At 46.7% G+C, this 23,913-nt stretch overlaps 1 protein-coding gene across 5 annotated transcripts in view; it reads right to left on the reverse strand.

Annotated features, from left to right (window-relative positions):
• The window catches only part of LOC144119151 (monocarboxylate transporter 13-like), a 64,072-nt gene extending 51,523 nt beyond the window's left edge, over positions 1-12,549 (reverse strand). For 4 of the 5 annotated variants that reach the window (XM_077651852.1, XM_077651853.1, XM_077651850.1 and 1 more), the window contains exon 1: positions 12,279-12,549. The gene's annotated coding sequence lies outside the window, so the exon portion shown is untranslated. Of the gene's footprint in view, positions 1-4,960; positions 4,976-12,278 lie in introns of those variants that run through there. The other variant, XM_077651854.1, reaches the window with a different exon arrangement.
• Between the last annotated feature and the right edge of the window lie 11,364 nt (positions 12,550-23,913).

A 23,913-nucleotide genomic window follows, 5' to 3' on the forward strand; every position in this document is an offset into this window, starting at 1 on the left:
TGCTCAAATCTAGATTGCTTCAGTCAAAATTAAGTGGAGCAAGCGTTACTTGCCTTGCACGGCACATAATCCCGCATATGCAGCATTCGGAGCACACGCAGCAAAAAAAGCATTTTTGTGTGGGAAACCGTTTATCAACCCAACTTTTTCTATATTGTAAAATTTCAGTATAACAATCAATATATCCGCAGATCCCCCTACGGCTGTCTTGTATTTTTTTTCCCCGTTTTTGCTGTAGTCAAAAGCGTTCCCTAGTTATTTTCTAAGCCAGTCTTAACTTTTCGATGCGATTGATGTAAACACTTTAAAAGAAAACACTTTAAACACTTTTAAGAAAGATTTTGCTACATAAAAGAATAATGGACCATTACCTTCAATATTTCTATAACAGTGTCTTACAATTTTTCATTTTTCGAAATTTTTGCCCTAGAATTCTTGATTGTTCTCTCTGCACGGCAGCGAAGTTAACAAAATCTTATCGGGCACTGACGCAACCTTATTTCTGTTTATTTTTGATAGCGTTATTTATTGCCTCGGTGCATGAGGAGAGTTGGGAACAAAAGAGAAAGAAAAGAAAAGAGCGGGTTGGTGTACAACCTTATTTCTGCTAGTTCCTGCCTTGTCTTCCTTTACCCTTGTGTCTTGTTAGAAAGTTTTTTTTTCCCGGACTATCGTACACCAATTATTCTGTTTGCACCTCTTGCTTTCTGCAGGCTTTAACTGTCTACACCCGGGATATTTTTTACAGCATCACCACGGTGTCGGACAAACAAGAGTACAGCGCTCTGTGATAGAGCAGATCAGGAAAACAGGATGAAAAAGTTTAGCACTCTGCGCGCCTGTGCGTGTTGGTTGCTGTGCGTGTTCTCGGCTGCTTCGTCACTTAGCTTCGTCACAGGCCACTGTACGGCCTTTTGCCGACACTGCTGCGATGCTATTATAGAGTTGCCGGGTGTACGTCTCCACAATGACGTGCGCTAGAATCTACTCTACTAAAACCTGACATCCGGCAGACTACCGCATTTACGTCCTTTCTCCTGCACCACTGTGTCTGTCCCTTGATCTTGAGAAAAAAATGCACTAGGCACCAAACAGCAAAAGGTAATGGAGCATTGTTGACGCACAGAGGCGCGCATGGTATTGTCAGACAAGGGCTACATTACACGTTGACAACGAGACATGATGCATACTGGGTACATTTCTGAAAATCCGCTTTCTGAAACATTTTTGTGTCTCGGCGTAAAGACGTGCACAGGCCTGCAAAGAAGCCCGTGGGTTCGCTCCAAATACAGAGAATGAAGGACAAGCCTCGTCTGGTCAAACTTATGTGCACATCATGATGGTGCGGTCTATTCCAGTCAGCACACCAAGGCAGTCTGATACCTTATTGTGTGCCAGCTAGACCAGTGTGACAACAGCTCGTGTGGTACCATTCCAATGTAAGTGCCATTCAGCTGTACATTGCATGTTAATGCTCCAATTATAGCAAGTTAAGCTTTCATGGATATCACTTATAATTGTGAGGCAACTATGGAATATTGTAAGATATTTTTATTAAGATGTTGATGGGAATCGTCAAGAATCGTCAAGCTTCATAGCATGTTCGTGCTTCTGAAGTTCGTCCTGCGCTCTCAGCTAGCAGTTAAAACTATGAGATATTTTAAGACACTCTTATGAGCCTACTGATTGCACTGGCCTTGTTTTCCGACATATAGCAAAATATTGCTTTTAATGTTTCTCCTGCGTTTGCGCCGAGTAGTTAAGACTGCCACTCAAAGCAAGTGAAGAGCGTTTTTGATAATAGGGAAAGTAAAAGCACTCCGAGGACCTATCAACGGATATATTGATTGCTATGGTGCAGTTACGGTCCGAAAAAAAATTCGCTTGCTCAGAATTTCGGGGCATAGGCGGACGAATGAGCATGTGCTATCTATTTCTCTGTATTTTTCTTTTGAAGTACTGACCCCAGCGAAGCCTCAGTGGTTTGAGCATCGGCTTCTAATGCGGGACGTCCAGGGTTCGGTACCTAGCGCCGCAGGCTACCAGCCATTTTCAAATGGGCAAACCGTTTCCGCCTGTGGCTGTGTTTCGAAGATGTTAATCATTTTCAAGCATTATGTCAACTCAAGGGGCTGCTCAAAAGAGCAAGTGCTCAAAGCGGCCTACAATGACAACATACGGCTCCTGCAGAAAGCATGCGAGCTTGCGACAGCGAAAGCCTAAATAAAAGAGAAATCTATCGTGATCACGGGACGTAGGCGTGTCTACTTATGACAAGTTGTGTTTCCTTTCTGTGCAACATTTTATGCCTATATCACCGGGGCAAACTAAGTTGCATACATTAGCCGGGAAACACCAGAATAGCGTCTAAATTTCCACCCAGGTGTTAACACCACACATGGCCCAACAAATTTTTTATCAGGGGTGCTGTTCCACGTAGGGTTTAACGCCGTAAACCTGGCTGCGGGTTATTAGACGTGATGTAGTGTAGGACTCCTTATTTCTACAAATGTCTCTCACGCAAGAGCCATTGGAATCTCATACAACGCGGCTCACTTCGCCTCGCTCGAATGTGGCCGCCGAGGTGAAGAGCCGATCACATTTATTGCTACTGTGCCAACGCGGCGAACAAAAACGTCTGCGAAAAAACAGATGAAAAGCGAAGATGGCTTCATAAGGCAGTGTATAGCATGCGGAGCTTCAAACGAAAATTGAGAAGTTGCGAGTGAAGCAAAGGTGCATAAGTGAAAATTCTGTCTCGAATTCATCCTTCTTTGACAGACATTCGGACACTCGTAGGCACAAAAAGACGTGCGAGTGGACCTCCCCGATAACACTGTACATCAAAAATGAGTGATATCCACTTCGGTGCTAACCATCGAAAGTTTTTCTTGATCGCAAACGGAAGAGTTCCTGCTTGTGAGCAACGCTGACTTGTACAATTCAGGCAGCCCACGACGTTAAAAGATGACATAAAATGAACGCCCGTAAAATATTCTCCTGTAGATGAGGTACGACACACGGAACAGTCGGCAACAATCGATCATTCTTGCACAGTAAATCAAGCATCCACAAACAAAATCAGTCGGGTAGTCCAATACCCTTTCGTTCATGGCACGTGCTTTTTCGAACTAATAAGAAAACCTCGATAGTCTGCCGATTGGCATAACTACTCTGGGTAGCACGTTAGGGCTCTCAAAAATTCCTTGTCGCTCCTTCATAAAGCTATCACCGGTTTAATGACGCAGTTATTCTTTGCGCCCTTTGTCGCTGCTGATGTAGTAGTTGTTGCTTTTAAAAACTAAACTGCTGCAGTCTCTGCACGCGAGCGCCGCAGTGTCGTTGCTAGCTTTGTAGCTTTTGTAAAAACTTTGTTCCCTAACTCAACGACCTTGATATCTAGCTTAATCTTCAACAAACGACCTACGTGATTCCTTGTGATGCACCATTGCCACTGTTGTTGTATACCATGCCACACAGGATGGCGAAAAATCTGGCAGATTTTTTCATGATGCCAACAACCAACTGCACTGACGCCGACCAAATGGCGAGAATCCTAGACAGCGCTTATACTCGAGAAATTTATTCGCCAGAAAGAGCTTACACAATATAGCAGATATTGGTAATAAATGAAGTGCGGCAGTATGCATACAGCCGAAGTGTTTGCCACAAATCGAGAAATACTTCGGTTGTATGCACGTTGCAGCACATAAATTATTACCAATATCTGCGATAATGTACAAGTTGCTTCTGTCTCCCTTAGAGTTTTTTTCTTTTGTCAAGTACATTTTGTACAAAAACTCGATTCCACAACCCTCTTTTCACTCAGTGCTATTGCAGCAGCTATTTCTGAGCTAGAAAATGTCGAATAAAACATTAAGTGCTAGGCTTTCTGGATGTTCCTGTTTCGCTAAAGATGAAGCTGCTCATTTCCGCGACCATTACTTGTATTCTTTCCTATTTGAGCCACAGTTCTAAAATCATTGTGTCCACCGCGACCGTGTTCCTGAATAGATGTGGTGCGTTCCAAAAAATTTTCCATACAATTTATCATGCCTCTCTTTGTGGTTTCAGGAAGCGCGCGGAGCTCAGTAGGGCAACTGCACGTGCGTGGGTGTGCGTGTCTAGCGGTGCTTTGACCAAAAACAATCATGCTTCGTTTAGAACATTCCAGCATAATCCTGCAGATAGTTTGCAAATGTCCTTGTAGAACAGGTGATCGGGAAGTATATATGTCTTGCAGTTGACGTAACTAGAATACTGATGACGACGATAGATTGAAAACTGAGCTGAAGGTTCTCGTTTCGTACGACGTCCCTGTACCCCAGAAAAATCGCTAAAAAAAGAAGTGCAGCTCTTAGTAGCCAACAAGGTACGCGTGTTTCCGGCCCTTCGCCCTATTGAGCTGCGTCACTTACAGAGCACATGATCTACAAACACCTCACATATTTTCTCGAAAGCTAAAACGAGTATTCCCAAGGATATACAGGTTTCGCCAAAGCAGCTATGTGATTGGTAATGTCATCGCCTTCGTCTCATCACTTGAAGGGGACCTTCATGTTCAGTGAGTCCTGACAGCTATTTTGCTTAGGGCCGCTTTGGACTGTTTTTCACCAATCGGTACTCGCAGCTTTGGGCAGTATTGACCTCAAAGGGAAGCTATACAAGTCGATTTAAACCTATTTATAAGAGGAAGAAATATGAGAACCTAAAATGATCCAACGTTTTTTGAAGGACCCCAGAAGGGTGCACCTCTGAGAGGTATTCTCAGCTTTTTCCTGTTCATTAGTACCGCGCTCTAACAAGGAGCCTACAGTGACAGTTATGACAAGGAGCCTTCCCCGAGGAGTACGCATCACGGTTTATGCAGATGATATCTGCATATGGAGCACGTCATATCCGCGTGACATCACTCAGCAACGTCTTCAGACAGCATTACTGAACATCTCCGTGTGCTTACCATGGCTTAGACGAGAAAAATTATTCATTTCATTTCATTCATTTTTTATTTGTTCTTCACAACATGACGTACACATTGTGAAAGGGGCCAAGAAGAAAAGCCGTTCCTTTACGGGTATCCGCTCCTTTGAGGCGCATGGTTGCTACATTACGCACGATTCAAGCGATCTCTCAGTATTTTGATGCGCACACATCTCTCAGATGCCTCAGATCACAAATCTCCGTAAGTGGATAGTAATGGCGTCACAAATTTTCAGTCATGGCGGAAGGGTGATGGTGCTGCAACTGCCGCTCAACGATTCGGCTTCAAAAAGTATACATTGAAGGAATGTTACGATATTTTCTACGGCTTCTCCACACAGTATCTCGAACAAAAAGAAAACGCTGGAAGCTCCGCGGAACAAAAGCCTGTGGGCTGGTATTGGCGTCCCAAAAAGATCTTCTGCCTTGACTAGAGTAGCGAAAGCAGATAACTGCCGCTAGATACCATCGCCTCCCAGGAAACTATGCATATTCATCTCCGGCATGTACTCCAAGAGCAAAAGTCCTTCCTACACTTAGTCTAGATAACCAACAGTAAATCTAACATTTACCAGTTTCTGCAACACCTGCGCCGAAAAAAATACGTACGCAGCAAATGTACATTAAAAACAAAATTTACAATTATCCCATGGTAATCCGTGGTAACTTGAGAATCGTTTCACGGCTAGGAGCAGGGGTCGCACAGAGAAAGCAATCATCATGGAAGGCTGCTGAAAACGCCCGTTTTGCTACAGAATTTTCGAAAAGGTTACTGCGTTGTGTAACTGTGAGCAAGCTTTTTGTCTTCCCACGATAGGCAGAAACAGGGCATCTTTTAACGCCATAAGAGAGAGTTGTGCTTTACAATTTAGGGGGATACTGGTGAGGTTATACCAGGGCGTCAATACCATTAAACGTGAATAATTTTCCAGACTTTCAATCTTCGCAGACGAGCCTTAGACGTGTTGCCATGCTGCCGAGATGGAACTGAGCTTTGGCAATGAGAAAATTTCTTGGACCCAAACGGCTATGTGATGCTGCACTTATGTGTGACGTCCCCGCTAGACAGCAACAGCAGGCGCGAATACCAATCTAGGAATCCAGCTCGTTATTGCGAAATGAGACGGCTAACAGCTACAGAACGTGTACTACATGTGTTTACCAGCGCTCATCGCTCATGAAAACGCAACGTTCGCTGCACCCGACCAGATCGAGCACCTGATGTTGGCGCCATTCTGGCGTCTTCTAGAAATCAGTCGCCTCAAGCAGCCCTGCTCAGTCAACCTTCAGGAACATTTCTTCGTCATGAGAATCCGCTTAAGAGAGCAAAAGAAACTCGCTGAGCTGCTTTGTCCGGACGAAACCGTCATGGATTGCTTATCACTTCCATGCTGATATCGATTCCGAAATTTGCAAAAGGCAAATTCGAGAGTTCTCAGTGCACGTATGATATTATTATATTAAGACAGCGAACATCAACGCTTATGTGATGGTATGATAGTATAATGGTGGTTACGAGTTGTTAGACGCGCTTCCGCGCATGGAAGAGCTAGCCAAGACTAAATGAACAGGCACAGAGGTTTGAGCACCGGTTTCACACATGCGTAGTGACGAAGATTTTGCACAGACGCTTGATTTCAGATGTACTAAGGTTCTCTCTGCCGGATTTTATTGAAATGGTATGAAATCCCCTGAAAACTCCGATAAATCTGTGCATATATATTGTGAACATCTCAGCCGGTCAAATAGCGTGCTGAGCAGCTTAAGCGTCGTAACAGACCGCGAAGTGTTGGACGCCGAGCACTGACTAGTGTCATAACGGATAGACACTTCTTGTCACTTTGCGAAGTGCGACTGGGGTAATTACAGAATATTTTCATTGAAGTTAGAGTTAAATATTTTGAATACCCTCTATTCGTTCAACCATAATTTTTATGAATGCAAAACAAAAATTAAGATGACGCTTAGGCTTCGCCTTCAGAATAGACACGATAACGCGTTCTCCTTAAGAGTAGAAGCGATAGCGCCTTCTCCTTTTTTTCTCTCTTTATTCCTTTTCTTTCTCATTTCCTATGATTAGCAGTCTACAATCACAATACCGATCATGTTCATCGATTACAATCACAATTACCGATCACATCACCGATTTCCAACCAGCAATCACAGTTATCGATTACCAATCACCTATTGTTAACAAGGTTGAAGTGCACGACATACTGCCTCACTACATTCTTATTCACGTACAGGCCATTTGTTTCAGTTCAATAAACCACCATTAAACCGCCTTTTCATTACGCGCAATTTGTGACGCCTGATTGCCATATTTAATCTGGTTTTATTTTGTTCAATTACTATACTATCAGTGCTCATCCTAAACACACGTTACTAAGTCATGTACACCACAACGCGTTCACTAGGTGCCCATCTAACACAATCGAACCAATAACCTTTCGAGGCCTAACCGCTGCGTGCGTGCCTGGCACGCAGAGGGCCTGGGTTCCAACCCGAATGGCGGCTATTTAATTCTAATGATTTACATCTGTAATTTTCCGACCGACGCAGGACTACGGGCCACGCCGGGTTTTCAGCAGAACGTGTTCCTTCTCTATCGGATAAATAAGCTTTAAAACAGCAAAAACAGCAAACTACACATGTCATAGGGACCACAGGTGTGTTTTTAGGTGTAGTTAAGACTGACGCCTGACGCTGGTGCTGCAAAAGGAAGACGACTCGAAGCGAACGCGGCACACGACTTGCAGTGAACGCCATGTTGGTGGCATGGCATTAAAGCTGTTCGGTGCGACGTGTCTGAATTCCTTCCTCTATATCTAGTGGGGCTGAAACTCTGGGTTCCACCATCGAACTGCTCTGGAAACGAGGAGTGGCTTATCGACACATCTTCTACCGTGTGGAAAGCAAGGGTACCGTGGTGCGCAATGAAGCCAGCCACCTCGCCATCATCACCATCATCATATATTTTGCCCTTAAAGGGCCCTATTGGGGCTTCATTAAGGAACCTCTAATAGGACGCAGGTACTCTTCCTATATTGAAAGAGATTCATGGCAGTCTTAAGACTTGAATCGTCTCTTTGTGCTTGCAGGCGGGAACACTTTAGAAGACTGTCTCAGTGGCCGAATGCGACGACATCGCCTCCGCGACCTTGGCGCTACTCTGCCGCAACATCCAGACACTTTAGTGGCCTACTCTTGCTGCCTGTGTGCCCACAATTTTCACCGACGCTGCTATGGGGCTGCCTCCAGCAGCTAGGATCACACAGCTCTGGACTCTCAGGTCATCATGACCGCACTGGTGGACCGTTCAACACATGCGAAACGGCTCCCGTGTCGTGCCTGCAGAGAGCGGAAAGACAAGACACACTCGCTCCAGAGCTCTCTGCCTTCGGCGATTTTTCTGCGCCGCGAGGCGTTCAAGCAAGCTGTTCAGAGCTTCTTTTGCCCGTCATCTCTGCACGCGACAAAGTTAGGAACATTCATCGCCAGCCTACAGGAAAACAGGCGCCGATCAGCAAAAATCAGGCACATGTTTAAAGTTCACAGCTATGGGACAAGTATCAGAGTAGTGTTGCCGTAAAGTGCACTATTAACAGTGCTAACGCAGACAAGCGACCTCTATGTACAGCCTTATCTAAAGCTTCAGCCAAACCAACATCAAACGCAAGCGCGAAGTTAAGGTGGTCGCCATCATCGAGGTGCGAAGGAATTTTTTCAGGACTTGTCTATGATGCGGCACATCAAAGAAGCCTTTTTAGCCTTCCGTTACGAGTGCTGCCAACATCACGAACACTATACACGATTGTGAATGAGGTGGAATTCCTCAAGGAACAAGAATCTAGTCTCGAGGAGTTGTCCACCGTCGACTGCAAGATTACTGTTTGCTCCAGATGTGCGGCCTCATTGGCTGCGCTCAAACGCTTTGGCGAGGACAAGGAACTGCTTCAAATGGAGAAAAGAACTGTACGCTAAGCGCCTGCGACTTTTGGAGATCTGGTAAACTCACAATTTTCTCATTAAGGAAGTGGGGAGAGATAAAGAAAGAGAGAAACTTTCTTGCTCTATAGATGTGTTGCGTCTCAAAGAGCTCCACACCTTGCTCCAAAGGAAAGGCATCTTACAAGTACGGAAAGCTGAGCAAGTTGGTTACTACCATCCATGGTAAAACAGCGCGGAAAAAACACGAAGACGGAACAAACACGACGACACGAACGCTCGCGTCGTCGTGCTTGTTCCGTACTCGTGTTTTTTTCGCGCTGTTTTACCATGCATCTTTGAATACTCTAATGCTTTGCACTTAGAACGAATTGAAAGCGAGCGCCTTGCACGTGAGCACCCCGGTGGCCTCCGGGAGGAGATACAAGAACCACGGATGCACACTGAAGGCTTGAGAACTCGTGCGGCACAGCTGAAGCTCTAATCGGCTCGCACTACGAAAGAAGCTTCCTCCGTCAAGCTTAATTGTAAGTCGACTAAGGGCTCTCATGTCAAGTCCGTTCACGAAGCTGACGGCTACCTGGGGCTGGATATTAACTGCACGATTTTGTAATTGTACGGACCAAGAGAAGATAATGTGCCTACGCAGGCAGTAAAGATCTTGACGGAGCTCCAAAGACAATTTTGAGAAAGCGCAGGACAAGCATGGAAGCGTCAAGACCGGAGACGTAGTTATTGTGCAGAAGGACAGTGTGCCAATAGGTGTTTTACAAATGAGTTCGTATGACAAGATGACAGAGCAAGGGTAGGATTGGGCGCACATGTATAATGTGCCTGTTACTAGGGCCACGAACTTACTAGGCTGGTTCAACACCTGCCTACCTGCTTGATGTTCTCACCTGAAAGCCCAGAGGGAGGTGAATATGACGCCTGCTGTTGGAGATGGGCGGGGAAGACAATGATCGAGGAAAGTATGACCCGCAGATTGGAATTGAACGCCATCTTGGTGGCCTGGCATTAAAGCCGCTGAACGCGACTTCTGTCGCTTCCGTTCTATTTTCGGACCCACCGACGCTATTAGAACAACTTGCAGGCGCGGTTAACTGCGAAATAGCCATGGCCATTTCAAAGCGTCATCGTTCTCGCAAAACGTCTAAAATGGCTGGATGAAATCCTCAACTTTCTGTTCAAGAAGAGAGAGGAGGTAGGGGATGCGCGGTGTTCGTCCAAGACTATTGTCCACCACAGGCCGCACACTAGTACAGTCCACACCATTTGGTTGCTGCACGTTCCCCCACTTCTGTTCTTCTAAATTAGGCAGCGCGCAAGATATCCATTGATGTTTTCTCGGCTTGAATCACCTCCGCCATAAGACAGAAAGTGCACCGTTTCCTTCGCCGATTCTGGTGTTTTGAGTGCAACCGCGTTCAGCCACTTCTGCTTTCCATGATGGGCAGCGTGCTCAGCCTTCCTTGTTGTTTTCGTTGCTGCTGTTGTTGCCTCTGAATCGATGGCACATAGCCACGATGGGGGATTGGCCGCGTCATAGCACACGCCCACCCTTCAGCGTCTTTAGCGACGCATTTGGCCGCCTACGACGCGCTCTCACCTTCTAGCGAGACTACATGAATCTGCCATTGGTGCTATAGTCAAGCATTTCTGTATTTCGCTCAGTTGGTGAAACTACTACTGCCTCCAACCATATGGAAGCTCATAATTAGCGGACTAAACATGAGAAATGCAATAATTTACGATACCTAGCGCTAGAGGGTACGAGTTAGCAGAAGCCCGCAGAAAAGGCTAAAAAAATAAATGTGCCGGCCCGTTCCACTAAGATTAACTGGCATAATCCAATTCTAAGTTAAAAAATAACAAATAATAAAAATATTTCGCATAGCGGAAAACAAAAATGAGATGAAATCCTCGAAGTTCTTTTGGCTGAAGAGCATTCCGAAGGACAGTTATGCAAAGGTTCGGTTAGACTCGGTGACAAGTTCGGCCAAAGTGAATTTCGCCGCGGTTTCCAGATGATATTCGCGCGAATATCCTAATATTGGAATCTAAAAGCACTCTGGCTTGATAAGTAGGGACATTTTGCAGTGCGGCACGTGCAGAGTACCGACGTCTAAAAGATAAATATAAGCAAGAGTATGACAACCAATTTTTCTGTGTCAACAATATGCATGAGGAACCGGACACGCAGAATTAAAGTACTTCGGATTCTTGAACAGCCTCCGTGGAGTTTTCCAATCTGCACCTAAATATCAGTCAACGGGTGTTTTAACATTTCGACTTTGGTTGAAGTGACGCAGCTGCAGGCGAAATGACTGCAACATAAATATCGCTAAAGCAGCATGTACGCACATTCCGTTCCTCGCTGTTCTCAATTCGCCCTTACTACGTTGGAATCGAGCAAAAAAGCGTTCTTTCGTGCATCGTCTTTACATAGATATGTACCCAATGGCTTCCAGTTTATAAGCCGGCTCGGTCCAATCAGATATATCCAAGAGCAATCGAGAAACTGCCTCAACCGACAGCAACTAAATTTCCGTCCAGTTGCTCTCAGCATCAAAGACAAGCAAATGATGAAAAGAATTCGCACTTCATTTAGCCAGTTAAGACTTCACACTGTGACGCGTGCTTTCCTTTTTGCCAAAAAGACTTCACTATGAATAAGTGCCGGAATAAACGCCACTAAATATATAATCTAAAACCCCTTTTACATAATCCGCTAATTCCACATGAGCCATCACGGCCCTCCAGGGGGAGAAAATTAATTTCAAGCATATCAAATCACTTTTTGAAGTTCTCTTTCTTGTCCTTTCCGCATAGTGGACACGCCCATGCTCGCCTAACCTTTTTGTTGCTTCGTATTTCGCGCGAATCAGGTAAAAAGCGTTTCCCTGTGCTGTGTGCTGTGCATGCGTATATCTTCAACTGCGTTATATGCGGGACAGCTTAGATGTACCAACCTATCATCCCTTGGATACAGCCACTCCCGAAGCGTACTTGCTCAGCACGACCAGAAAGGAAAGCCTTCAGTGCTGCAAATGCTTCAGTTTACCCAGAAATCTCCCCTTGAGCGCAGCCGCTCTAAGCAAACATCAGTGCAAAGCACTTACGAGGAGAAAAATGCCTAGATGTAGCCTCTAAAGACGTATGCATCTTTAAAAACTTCAATGTTGCTCATCGCCTCGCAGTGTAGGCTTCTTTCGGCACAGCGTGTTTAGCAAATTTCTTGCAAAGGCCTTCTGTGAGAAATCTATTTCCTAGTACGGCAAATTCACAAAACAAGTTCTCCCGGATAAGTACAATAGAAACTGGCCCTGTGGTTCGACAAAACGACATACCTTTTCGATACAATCCTTCTTATGCAGTCGTGACAACCGGCAGGAATCCTACATGAGCGTATAAATCCGACAAACAGGTTTTGTGTCGCTGCTAAGACGTCGATTTTGTTTTAAAGATTGAAGCGGGTTGCAGCACGCAGCGAAGACACACGCAGCTGCTGAGGCAGCTCTGAACAGCGTAGTGTTCTCAGGTGCCGCGTTCGCCCCGGGTCGAACTAGAAGCCGCCGCCAGCGCCCGGCATGAGCTGCCGTGAAGCTCGTTTCTTCTTGCTCACGCTTGGAATGTAACGTCGCACGCGCTGAACGAAAGGACAAAGCAAAGAAACCTCGTGAACACACAATGCTCAAAGCGTGATGCATTGAGCGACGCTTGCTGCTCCTTTGACTCCGCTGCAGCTGCGCCTTACCATCCCCGAGTTCCCGGCACATGTCAAGACGGGAGGCTCTCAAGGCAAAACGAGCGAGTGCTCCCTCATGAAGAAGATGCGTTAAAATGCGGATAAAGACTGCCGGCACGTCAGGGTTGCTGATCTCGGCTCGCCTTGGCATCCAAGGCAGCGTTCCTCACGTTAACGAGGATTCAGTAGCAGACCACAGCAGGCTTCGCTGGGCGTTCTGTGAATTTCCCCAACAATGGAACAACGTACAGACGTATCCTTTTTCAGCTTTGTGATGAACTGACAGCAAGTGTTGTACCACTGATCTTCCCCAGAGTGTATAACTATGAGTGCACAATCTGATGAACACCTGCACATGACCATAAACAGCACACACTGAGGAGCGCCATTTCGCTATGGATTACCCAGATAACATTTTCTAAATACCTTCCTTTACACTAGAGGAAATATCCCATGCACTTATCCATGTAAAACAGCCCGCTCAAGGCTATAAACAGCCCGCATCAGGTGCATAGCTAGGCTCGGGAAGTGATCTGTTTAAGTTTGAAGGAAGTTCATACTCTGCTGATAATTTCTCTTCTGTAGCACTGACACAGAGCGTGGACGTCGAAGCGCTTGGTACACCCACCCTTTCACCCTTCAGCAGCGGATTTCTGGCCACGGCTCCGGCATTTGGCGTCCGCCGGTCAAATTGTCAATGCCGGCATATTAATGCTAACAGTCTTGCCTCTAGATATTTTGCGGAGAGTACATCGCTTCGTTCTAACGATGACCATCCACTGTTATTCCTCGGAATTTCTTTTTTCATAGTTTTGTTTATTTCGGCTCCGTATAGTTCCACCGCGGTCGACGCGCGGCAAAGACCCTAGTAAACCACCCTCAGCGTAGCTCTTTGTGGGGTTTTTCAGCGACACAGTAGGTGACTGGTTGCCTTACATTATTGTTCTTGATGGCCTTATCTGCTTTCGTATAGACGCCTTGTTCAAGATTCATCTGGCTGCACGAGACATTCCATGCAGCGACAATAATATTTGCAGTCTCTGAACCGTCTGTAAATCATCTGCATACTCTGCATTCGTTGCGCATTAGCTTTCTTAGTTTATTTTGTATTCATCTCCCAACTTCACCTCAGTAGTCGTCCTGTGCGAGGAGGCATGAAGATATGTTGTCACAGGTGACCGCATCAGTCCACCGTTCCGGAACCCAGGAAAGCCTTCGTATGCTGGCAGGAGTTATCACGCCGCGAAAAACAAGCATCAGCTGTTCAATTCAGTTGAGTTAAATTTATGTTTGCCAGGTATCTATGGAGGGTATCTTCGATAAAAGCGGCTCGGGCAGCTTGACTAGGTCCAGGGTATCACTGCAACGGGCCGTCATTTGTCAGGTATAGAGACCGATTTTCAGGGCATTCTAGTCTCTTCTTTCCGACCCGGCCGCGCAGGCGCGTGAGCGCAGTGGAGAGTGCATCACTCAGCACGCTCAAGGCTATGCCCTTTCCGTCGGCAGTTAGTAGCATTTACTCCAAACTTCTCGACTGTTCGACGGGGCGTGCGTATGCGTTTCCTCTCGCGCCGCGCTGGCGAGCGAAGTACAGAGGGCAGCAACACAAACAAGTTTAGGAACTCTCGGAGGTTCTTTTCTCTGCTGTTGCAGAATTCTCTCTGGCGTGCACTAGCGAGATAGCTTCGGCGCCGCGCCGGTCTTCCGAATGTGCACCAAATTTTGTGACACCGGCACGCCTACTATTGTGGGCCAAGCAGATGACCCAGCACGGCGGCACCACAGTTACTGCATCAATTGACTCTGCAGTAGTACCAAGCTCCGCCTGTTGGTACCTAGACAGCAAAACACCACTCACATTGGCGACAGATTCTAGTTCTGTTCACGTTGCATTGCTTCTCGCTGCCAAACAAAAACCGGCACGTAGTATTTTGCCTGCCCCTAAAAGTTAGGCGCCGTTACTCCGATGCGCGACAGCAGAACGCGGCGCTAATTAAGTGAGGGCAACCAATATGGATAGCAATCGGAGTGTAAACGAGGACAACTCATTTTGAGCTAGGAAGCAACCACATACTGAAGGCGCGTGTCCTCATTGAAGAATGTAGCAGAGGGCCCTCGCAGAAAGGAAATAACTGCAGCGAAAGGCGGCAGCAACTTACCGGAGGCCATCGCAGGAAAGAAGGGAAACGGAATGCAACGGAATAACTGGCTGGCGGAAGTCAGACAAGCTGCAGCAAAGGCAACGAAGAAGGTGGTATAAAGATGCGCCAGCTGACTAGAAACGTACTCTACATAATTATTGTGACGTCGACAATATGCAAGGTCTCAGTGGGGACAATAACTACTTCTGAGTGACGAGCAAACGACCAAGTGCATTGTTGTGATTGTTCCTCATACTTGGAATCCGTAAGAGAGGGAAGCGTACGTCATAAGTTCAAAGGCGTCCGAGCTTTGTGCTTAGAGGTTATGAGCAGAGGTAAAAGTGGGCCAATTTTACGTGCCCCAAAAGCTACACACGCAAAACTTAAATCGGCACTCGCAGGTGCGGAGATGTAGCCTTGGTCAGGGTGCCGAACTGACTCTGTGGAATGGCATTAACCACGGGCACAGGTAGCTCTAAAGATTAGGCAAGACGAGCTACTTGCCGGTGCCATTACCTGCTACCATAAGCCAGCGGCTTCACTGAGGACTGTCAGACCTGAGCTCTAATTCTTTTCAAGGATTTAATGTGGACTTAAAGGGGATCAGCGGATAGCGGTTCTCATGCAGCGAATGATGGTTCTGAGTAAATAAATTATCAGGAAAAACGCGGACTACGGACTAAGCCATTACGCGACGCCTTAACCAACGCTTACACGACTACATCTCCCACATGATTCATCTCATACTTCTGGTAACAGCCAGCGAATGAAAGCAGCTGCAGGAAAAGACATGAATAATCAAGTGAAGAAACCTTCCCAACCAATGGAAGTGCCCGAAGTTAAAGGTTGAGGTCGCTGCAGCTTATAGTGGGCTTTGTCTGTGGGTTCTGCTGGCAATTGCTTGATCCTAGGGACACTAAAATGATAAATAAGGTCCACAAATAAGGCAAATACCTGAAATATGACTGATCTACATCGCTATACACACAATAAATCACAATAGTCAATAGCCAACTCCTGCTGCCACCATCTAGAATCCAAATCTGAGTCCTGGAGGGACATTAAAAGAAGGCGTGAAGCCTCCTTTCTACACGACTCATTTCGTCGCGGGTAAATGACCTCCTGGAGGAAACTGTTAGTGGCTCCCGTCTTCTGGAAAGAAGCGAACAACACACACCTTTTCACGTTGTGCACTGGACAGCACATAAGATAATGTTCTATATCACCGCACACGCCACATGTGGAACATAGCGGGGATGATGCCACACCTGCCTTATACATCCACGCAGGGGTAGTAGCAGAGCCCGTGCGAATGCGATGTAGTATTTTGGCCTGGGAGCCTTTTACTTCCTTGGTCACACATGGCTTGTTGGGTGAACTCCACAGGGTACTGAAATGGCCGAGCACCGTTTCTCGCCTCTTGGCATCTTGAGGGACTTTTCTTGATGGATTACCTGACAGCGCTTTATGAGCGAGGTTGTCCGCCACGTCATTTCCTATGGCGCCAATATGTGAGGGCATTCATACGAATCGTATGGAAAAGTGCAGATTCTTCACCAAGCGTACAGAGCTAAGAGGCAAGGCGTCAGTAGGGAACCCGTGATCCATCTGTCAGGATCCCAACTGGTTGAGCCTGACAAGACCCTTGCTTCCGTAAAGCCACCTCAATTGCAAAGCTTTCGGCCGTTGTGGAGAGCACCACTTCAGTAAAGCGCACACACCAGGCAGTATTCGAAGAAGGAATGTTAAAAGCTGCTGCGCTAGCGCCTCTGACCTTACCCACAGAACTATCAGTGAAATTTTGAAGATGGCGGGCATACAATGTTTATAAATGTTCGAGTACGAGCTAACGCGTTGCCGCAAAAGGAGAACTTCGCTTATAGTGCGTGTTAGGAATAGAGACAGAATACAGACAAGGCTCGCATATGGCCAGGGTGGTTCTAACCGCTTCCTTTGTCTTCGGACATCAAGGCCTAGGGAACTAATAGTATTAAGTGCCAAGTAGGCTAAGAGCGGAGATCTCTTTCGAGGCCGCTTCAGAAGGGCTAGCCCAGCTACCGTCTCTACGAGGTGCCAAGTAGAAATAGTAACCTTTGTGAAGCGATAAGGCCATGCGGTATCGATACTCACTCATGAAGAACTGCATTGTTCGATGCCTCCTGTTGAGCACCAAAGGCCCTTTCTGTGCAAAATTTTGAGACGGTCAAGCTGTGATAGAGCCAGGGAAATTAAGGGCAGTTGGTATATTATGCGACTAATCCCAAGTGCTTCGTCAAGTGTGACAATTGAGGAAGGGTGGTTTCCGCACTGCTCACTTGCGAATCTACGGATCGCATTCAGACGCAAACATAGAGACAAGACCGTCGAGTTCACAGCTAGACGTCACTGTAGACAGGAGACAATAATGACGCCAAAAAGTGCATGTAACAAAATTAGGGAATGCAAGAGGAACAAAGGTCTATCTTCAACCGCGCATGTCTTCCTAAACCCAGAAACAAGACGAAGCCGGATTTTTTCACTCATAGAAGCAATCCGACATCTTGACGGTAATGTTGCGCTGAAAGTAGGGTCTGTCGAGCTATCAATGCTGATCGCTTGTGTTGGTAGCCGGTAAACCAAAGACAAATGTCTGCATATATAAACATACGCACATACCTACAATTTTCCTGCACTAAACCGGGGGACCAGTAATTACAACGTTAAAAACCGTGGGGAAACTTTTGCAGCATCCGTTTCAACAAAGGCTGTGGCAGAAAAGACGAGGGAATATATTTCCAGGCATTTACCAGGCAAGCGTTCGTTGCTTTAATTAGGCCGACCAGGGAAAGACAGGTGCATGACACCAGCGCGCAGTTCGAGCCAGGCTCCACTGCACCTCATCGTTCACGGCAGTCTGAAGCCGCCTTTCCTGCTATAAAGCCGACAAGGGTCGGTAAATGAAACACTCTTAAATAAATGCATATGATGGAAGTCAGTAGTCACTCAAACGAAGGAAATCACAGGGAATCTCCTTATTTCTAGTTGCGCTGTTGATCAACTGCTAATTAGCGCTGTAAACATTTTGTACCTGAAGGATAATATACAATAAAGCACTAGAAATATAATTAATAGAGATAACCTCACCGGATTCGCGCAATATTGAGGGAAGCCAGTTGATTTACTTGGTATGCCTGGAAAGATTTTGTTTTCAGGGCAGAGATGGTAATTCCCAAAAATTGGGCCGTTATCCCCAAAGTCAAGCATCTTTGTGTTCAACCATTTTTCCTGGCTGCTTAAAAGAATTTGTCCCGCGCACACCTTGAGTTGAACTTCACGATTACATTTGGAAGCCCTGATCTTTTAACCGGAACTCTATGCGCAACATCTATATCACAGAAAGAGAGATCCAAATTCAGGCACTTGGCCACCTCCTGGACTGTGTCGTGTAAGTTCTCGCTCTCTGTCGCAGGCACTCCTTTAAGTTCAATGCTGTTGCGTCTATTGTATTGGTTCTATTCAACAAGCTTATTTTTTAAGTCCCCCAGGTTTTTCCTTAGCCTCTGGGAGTCTCCTTTACTGTCTTCACTCCGCTTCTTCAGCTCAGTGAGCTCTGGCGTAATAATTGAACAATAATAATTGGTTTTTAGGGAAAGTAAATAGCGCAGTATCTGTCTCATATATCATTGGAAACCTGAACCGCGCCGTAAGGGAAGGGGTAAGGAAGGGAGTGAAAGAAGAAAGGAAGAAGAGGTGCCGTAGTGGAGGGCTCTGGAATAATTTCGACCACCTGGGGATCTTTAACGTGCACTGGCACCGCACAGCACACGGGCGCCTTAGCGTTCTTCCTCAAAAAAAAAAAACGCAGTCGCCGCTGTTCTCCGTTTTTTCAGCGCATTATTTCAGTTTGTTTCGCCGCGGCTGCCTTCTTCATTCGTGAAAAGTTGGAACCGTCAACGGCAACGACACTTCTTTGATCCCGCGGTCGTCAAACCGACTACAAGTGGACTAAAGGAAAGCAGCCGTCGTTTTTTACCGTGTCGAAAGATGAGGAAAGACGCGGAATTTGCCAGCCAGGGATTTAAGTACATCATGACACCCGGATTGAGCCAGGATCCACTGGAAAATTTATTTGGCATAATCAGGCAATCGTGCGGGTCCAGCGACCACCCAACACCAACACAGTTTCTAATTGCCATCAACTGCTTGCCGTTTTACAATTTTGCCAAGACAGTGCGCTCAGGCAATGTTGACCTTAATGGAGATAGTGGAGAAATAAGTTCTCTCCAGGATGCGTGCGATGCTCCTGCTCAAGAAGACAGGGTTGCTGCAATCGACCAGCTCATCGAGAAAGGCAACCTAGCTTCAGCCGAGCGCATGATTCAGAATATTCCTGCTGAGCACAGAGAGTATCTAGAGCAGAAGAGCGACGACCGCCTTATACATTATATGGCAGGGTATGTTGCCCGAAAGTTTCTGACACGTTATCACTGCACGCACTGCAAAGCCTATTGGAAAACTCCAATAAAGAAGGCAGAAATTCTGAGTTCACAGATATGTGGCAAGGGAGGGTTGTTGTATCTTTCGCAAGAACTTTTCCGGGCAGTGAAGAAGTTAGAGGATATATTCACTGTATTCTTCAGCCGCGAGGAACTCTGCAGTGACAGCATAGTAGATATAATGCTGCTTGTGAAGGCAAATTTTGGTTAAGCCTTAGGTTGCAGCCAGCATGCAGATGTGCTCACAACAGAGTTGATGAATTTCTATGTGCTGACAAGGCTGCACTTTTATGTAAAAGGGCTGAACCAATCGCGACAGGAACGACGTAAAAAGAAATTGCACCCGATGATAAGCCGTTGTTCATAGCGCCTCTTTCGCAGCAGCCGTAAGCAGTGCCTTGAGAAGGAGGTGGCTGCCCATTTGTTGTACCAATAAAATTGTTTGGTGCAGTTCCCCTACTTTTTTTTTTGCTGGTGTATTACAAAATTTTGCGCATTTTGGGAACCGCCGTGACCGCCTGCTAATTGCATCATCGTGGCAGGAATTATCTTTCTAGATTTCAGTGAATGTGTACTTTGGAAAATAAAAGCTGAATTTGATGAAATAAATTTAAGCCTCGTCGATTCGGGATATCTCGGTTCAGGATGCGTAAGTACGCATGCCGCAATTGTTTGGCTAAATTTAACAGTGAATGTGATTGCGCCTGGACGTGCATCGAAAATTTTGATTAAAATTCAGCGATTTACTCATCCACAATTTTACTTCTGCCCTATTTGTGAGCTCTGCGTTTAGAAATGCAACCGGATCGTCGTACGGCTGTTCTGTCTCTTCGTCGGGTCGGCTTTATCTTCGCCCTAACTTGTGGCATGTCCGCCTTTCCACCTTTTCTGGGCTCTTTGCCTTGAGAGGTAGGTTTTAAGAAAATATGCATTAGAGCTGCAGACGTCCGATTTCCGGTGTTACACCAGATGGACACAGCTTTCTCGGAGCTGCGAATGCAGCGCGTATCTCGGGTATGTCGTGGGTTCCTTACAGCCAGTGCTCCGGTGGCGCCATCTCACTCTGTCGACATGAAATGCCGCACCCGCGGGAACTCCCTGACCCCACTACCCCCTTGTAGATCACTGTAACTCAGCTGCGCTCGACCGCCAGCGTGCTAGGCGGCTTCCGGCACGGTCCCACGGCGCCCGGCGCCGAATGCAGCCGTCTGTATTTCGGCATGTGTGACGTTCTCTGCATGCGCTTCTCTAGACGCAGGCGCTACGCCTTTATCGGAGTGTAGGCCGACGAAATTTACGCCTGTTCCGGCGTCGCCAACGTAATCAACCACCACCGGCGCGCGCCCGCGCGCCGAGAACGTCGGAATACAAGCGCGCCTTAGAAGCGCACTGCGCCCGCTCGCGAGTGCCCATAAAGCGTGTCGCTGTGCTCTCACTGCCTGTCGAAGATGAGCCATGAATGCTTTCCCATTCAAAGTACGTAAATACTTAAGTTCCAGCCTTAACTTTATTGCTAACCCAAACAAATGAAGCTGAAATTTCAGCATTTCTTGCCTTCCAATGTGACCTCATCGCAAAAGTCAGTCCCGCTTGTTCGCTTCCGAGTCTAATGTGGACACCTGCATGCGCAGGCTTAGCATTAGCAATATCTCTGACTGGTCCGTGTACGCTTCCCAATTAATGAATGGAAAGCACGAAATTACTAGTGTTGCAGAGTACACATAATTTATTTATACTATGTAAAAGATTTATTTAAAATGACTGTGCGCAATCCCATGAACTGTTTACATATTGGGAAGGACAATCTCCCCCCAAACAACAATGATGCGCTCTATAGTTGTCAGGTGTTAGCCTCATTGCACGTTCCTCCACGTGGTATTAAGCAAATGAGGCATGGTTCGCAGCCTATCAGGTTTTCGTTTCTGTAATGTGAAAGATCGTGGCAACTTCCCATACCAGCGGACCTCATATGACAAAGGGAATGAAGAGTGCTTCGATTCTGGATAGTTGCAACTTTATTTTTTACAAGAGCTGGGCAGCTTTGAATGACACGAAATCAGTTACCCAAGACCACAGAGTAAGAAAAGAGCGCCGACTCTGCATTCGGTTAGATCGATTTTGCTACACGAACGCCCACAGCACGTGCGGCGCTCAGCGGTGCCCTCTACTCTCTCCAGCCGCTTCCCTTCGCTCGCCCGCCGACGCGGTTTTGTACACGTTTTAAAGCAAAAGCTTTACTGGCCGCGAACTTGCGATTTCGCCGTGGCGGGGCTCCTCCGAGGAGGCGCATCACATCACGACGCGCGCCTCGCCGCGGAGCCAGACCGGTCTGGCCAGGCCGGCGGCGGCTGGCGCACTCGGCGCGGAAGAGACGTGCCCCATGTCTCCGGCAGTGCGCCGATGCCGACGAACGCGTCGGTGGGTCTCGCTTTCGCCGACGTGACGTAGAGGGTGTCTTCTAGACACCCTAACGTAGCCGTGCAGCTCTCTCGCGCGCGCGCTCGCCGGAGTATAAACGCGCCTTAACAGAGCATGCGCTTAACCGCTAACCAACGTATTCGGTGGCGGCATCTATGGGAGCCACCGCACACTCACTGCATAATAATAAAAAAAAAACTGTACCGAGGCTCGGAAACGAACCAGGGCCTTGCGCGTTTGAGCCGGAGACGCTCCCACTGCGCCATGACGGCTCTTTTGTTGTCTTTATTGCATGGAAATAGTGGCAAAAAGAAAAGCCGAAAAGTGCCGAAAAGATACAGCCGTCGTGGCGGGGTGCTTACACTCCTCCACGACGGCTGAAGCTTTAATCATGAATAAAGGCGCATCTATTGAATGCAGTCTTCCGATGCAGAAGTCGCCGCGCTTTCGCTGCGTATATCCTAGCCTAGCAGAGCTAGGCCATCTGCAATTTTATTCTCCTCACGACATCCCACTTGCAGAAGGATCTACCTCGCTTTCTTGCAAAAACAGCTTCATCAACGCGCCCTGTCGATGTTGCCGCAAAATGCAATGCTATGGCAACCAGCAAGTGAAGAGCAGACGGAATACGGTCTTTGCGCGTCATCTGCTAGCTGGGAAACCCATAAGTGGAATCGTGCTTATCGTTGAACGTACGGAAGCCTGTTTCTTTTCTAAGATTGTACTTTTTCTTTGATGGATCGGCCCATGCACCATCAGCAACAAATGAAAGGCGAACGAGAAATTTAGAGCTTAAACAGCAAAACGAGATGAATATAGAGCGAGTGAACTTCACTTGTTACTGATATTGGGTACCTTGCAGCCGACTCCGCAAAATGCATGTTCAATTAACAAAGCAGCCCACTAACTTCGCTTGATACCGTGCCGTCTGTGCACCGCCCGCGTCCGCTTTGGTTGTCGCCTGCGTGAACCCGAGCACAAGACTCGACAGTCACCGGCCAGTGCAGTGCCACGAAGCAGACGACAACTGTGGCGTCGAACCCCGGAACCGCCGGAGCACTGACGAGGCGGTAGTACGGCGGGAGGCCCAATGCAAAATCCAAGCGCCATCTATCTGATGCGCCACCAAGCTATCTGCGTTGTAGCAGAACTGAGCATCACGATTCAACGGAGCCGGTGCTCCTGTCTATCTCACTCCGTGGCCAAGACAGACAAGATCTGTTAAATGGAATCTGCCATCTGATGTTTACTCGATTACAGTGTAAAAAGAAATCAAAAGCACATGACATTGGATTGATGATAAAAAGAGACAACGAAAATACCGGCGAAGTACATTATGCTGGAAGCCAAAAGAACGAAGACCGTACAATGATTCAGAAATCTCGGGTGGAATTCTGCGAAATACCACGTGCCTACCGCCCACAAATTTTACACGCGAGTGGGTGACTCTCAAGGTTGTCTTACCGGCGCACTTAAACTTTAAAGGCATTTTTAAAAAAGTTAATCAAGAAGAAAGAATAGACGTAAAAAAGAGGTGTGGTGTTCAACAAGCTTCACATTTTGTATCTCATTGAAACAAGGTTGTTTATAAAATACATCTTTCATGGGGCAAGCCCTATGTGGGGCAAACTGTACGTCACCTAAATAAGAAAAGACGGTAAATTTAGCTACAAGCAAACGAGAAGAAAAACGAGAGGTAATTGAGGTCTTCCGAATGCTATCAGGCATTGAAAGAGATTACTTAAGTTAGCCGCCATTTAACCTCTCCCGGACAGAAGCAGATATGTTGCGGAGGGATCAAAATTATGTGACTATCACACACACGTCTGTATAACTTGGGGCGAGTGAGACGTGGTCTTTCAAAAAATTCCATCCGAGCTCACTAAATAATTGTTAGGATTTTTTTTGTCCTTTTTGTTGCCAGCATAGTGTACTTACGCGATTCCTCTGCTATTTTTTTAAATCTTGAAACCAGTGCCATGTATTCTTGATTTCTTTTTCCGCGGTAAAGGAATAAAACCTCAGTCAGTAGTTTGCTCTTAAAAGTTGTTGTCTCTGTTGGCTAGCTGATTTTGTGTCATTCCAACAGCACAGCTATCGACAAAAAAAGAATAATGTTGTTTTAGAGCCTTAGCGTGCTCATGCGCTCTTGATAATACAACAAAATATATCCAACATTTGCATAGTTTTCAGGATGATCCTG

This window comes from Amblyomma americanum, chromosome 2, assembly GCF_052857255.1.
Source record: "Amblyomma americanum isolate KBUSLIRL-KWMA chromosome 2, ASM5285725v1, whole genome shotgun sequence".
In the NCBI taxonomy this organism is placed as follows: domain Eukaryota; kingdom Metazoa; phylum Arthropoda; class Arachnida; order Ixodida; family Ixodidae; genus Amblyomma; species Amblyomma americanum.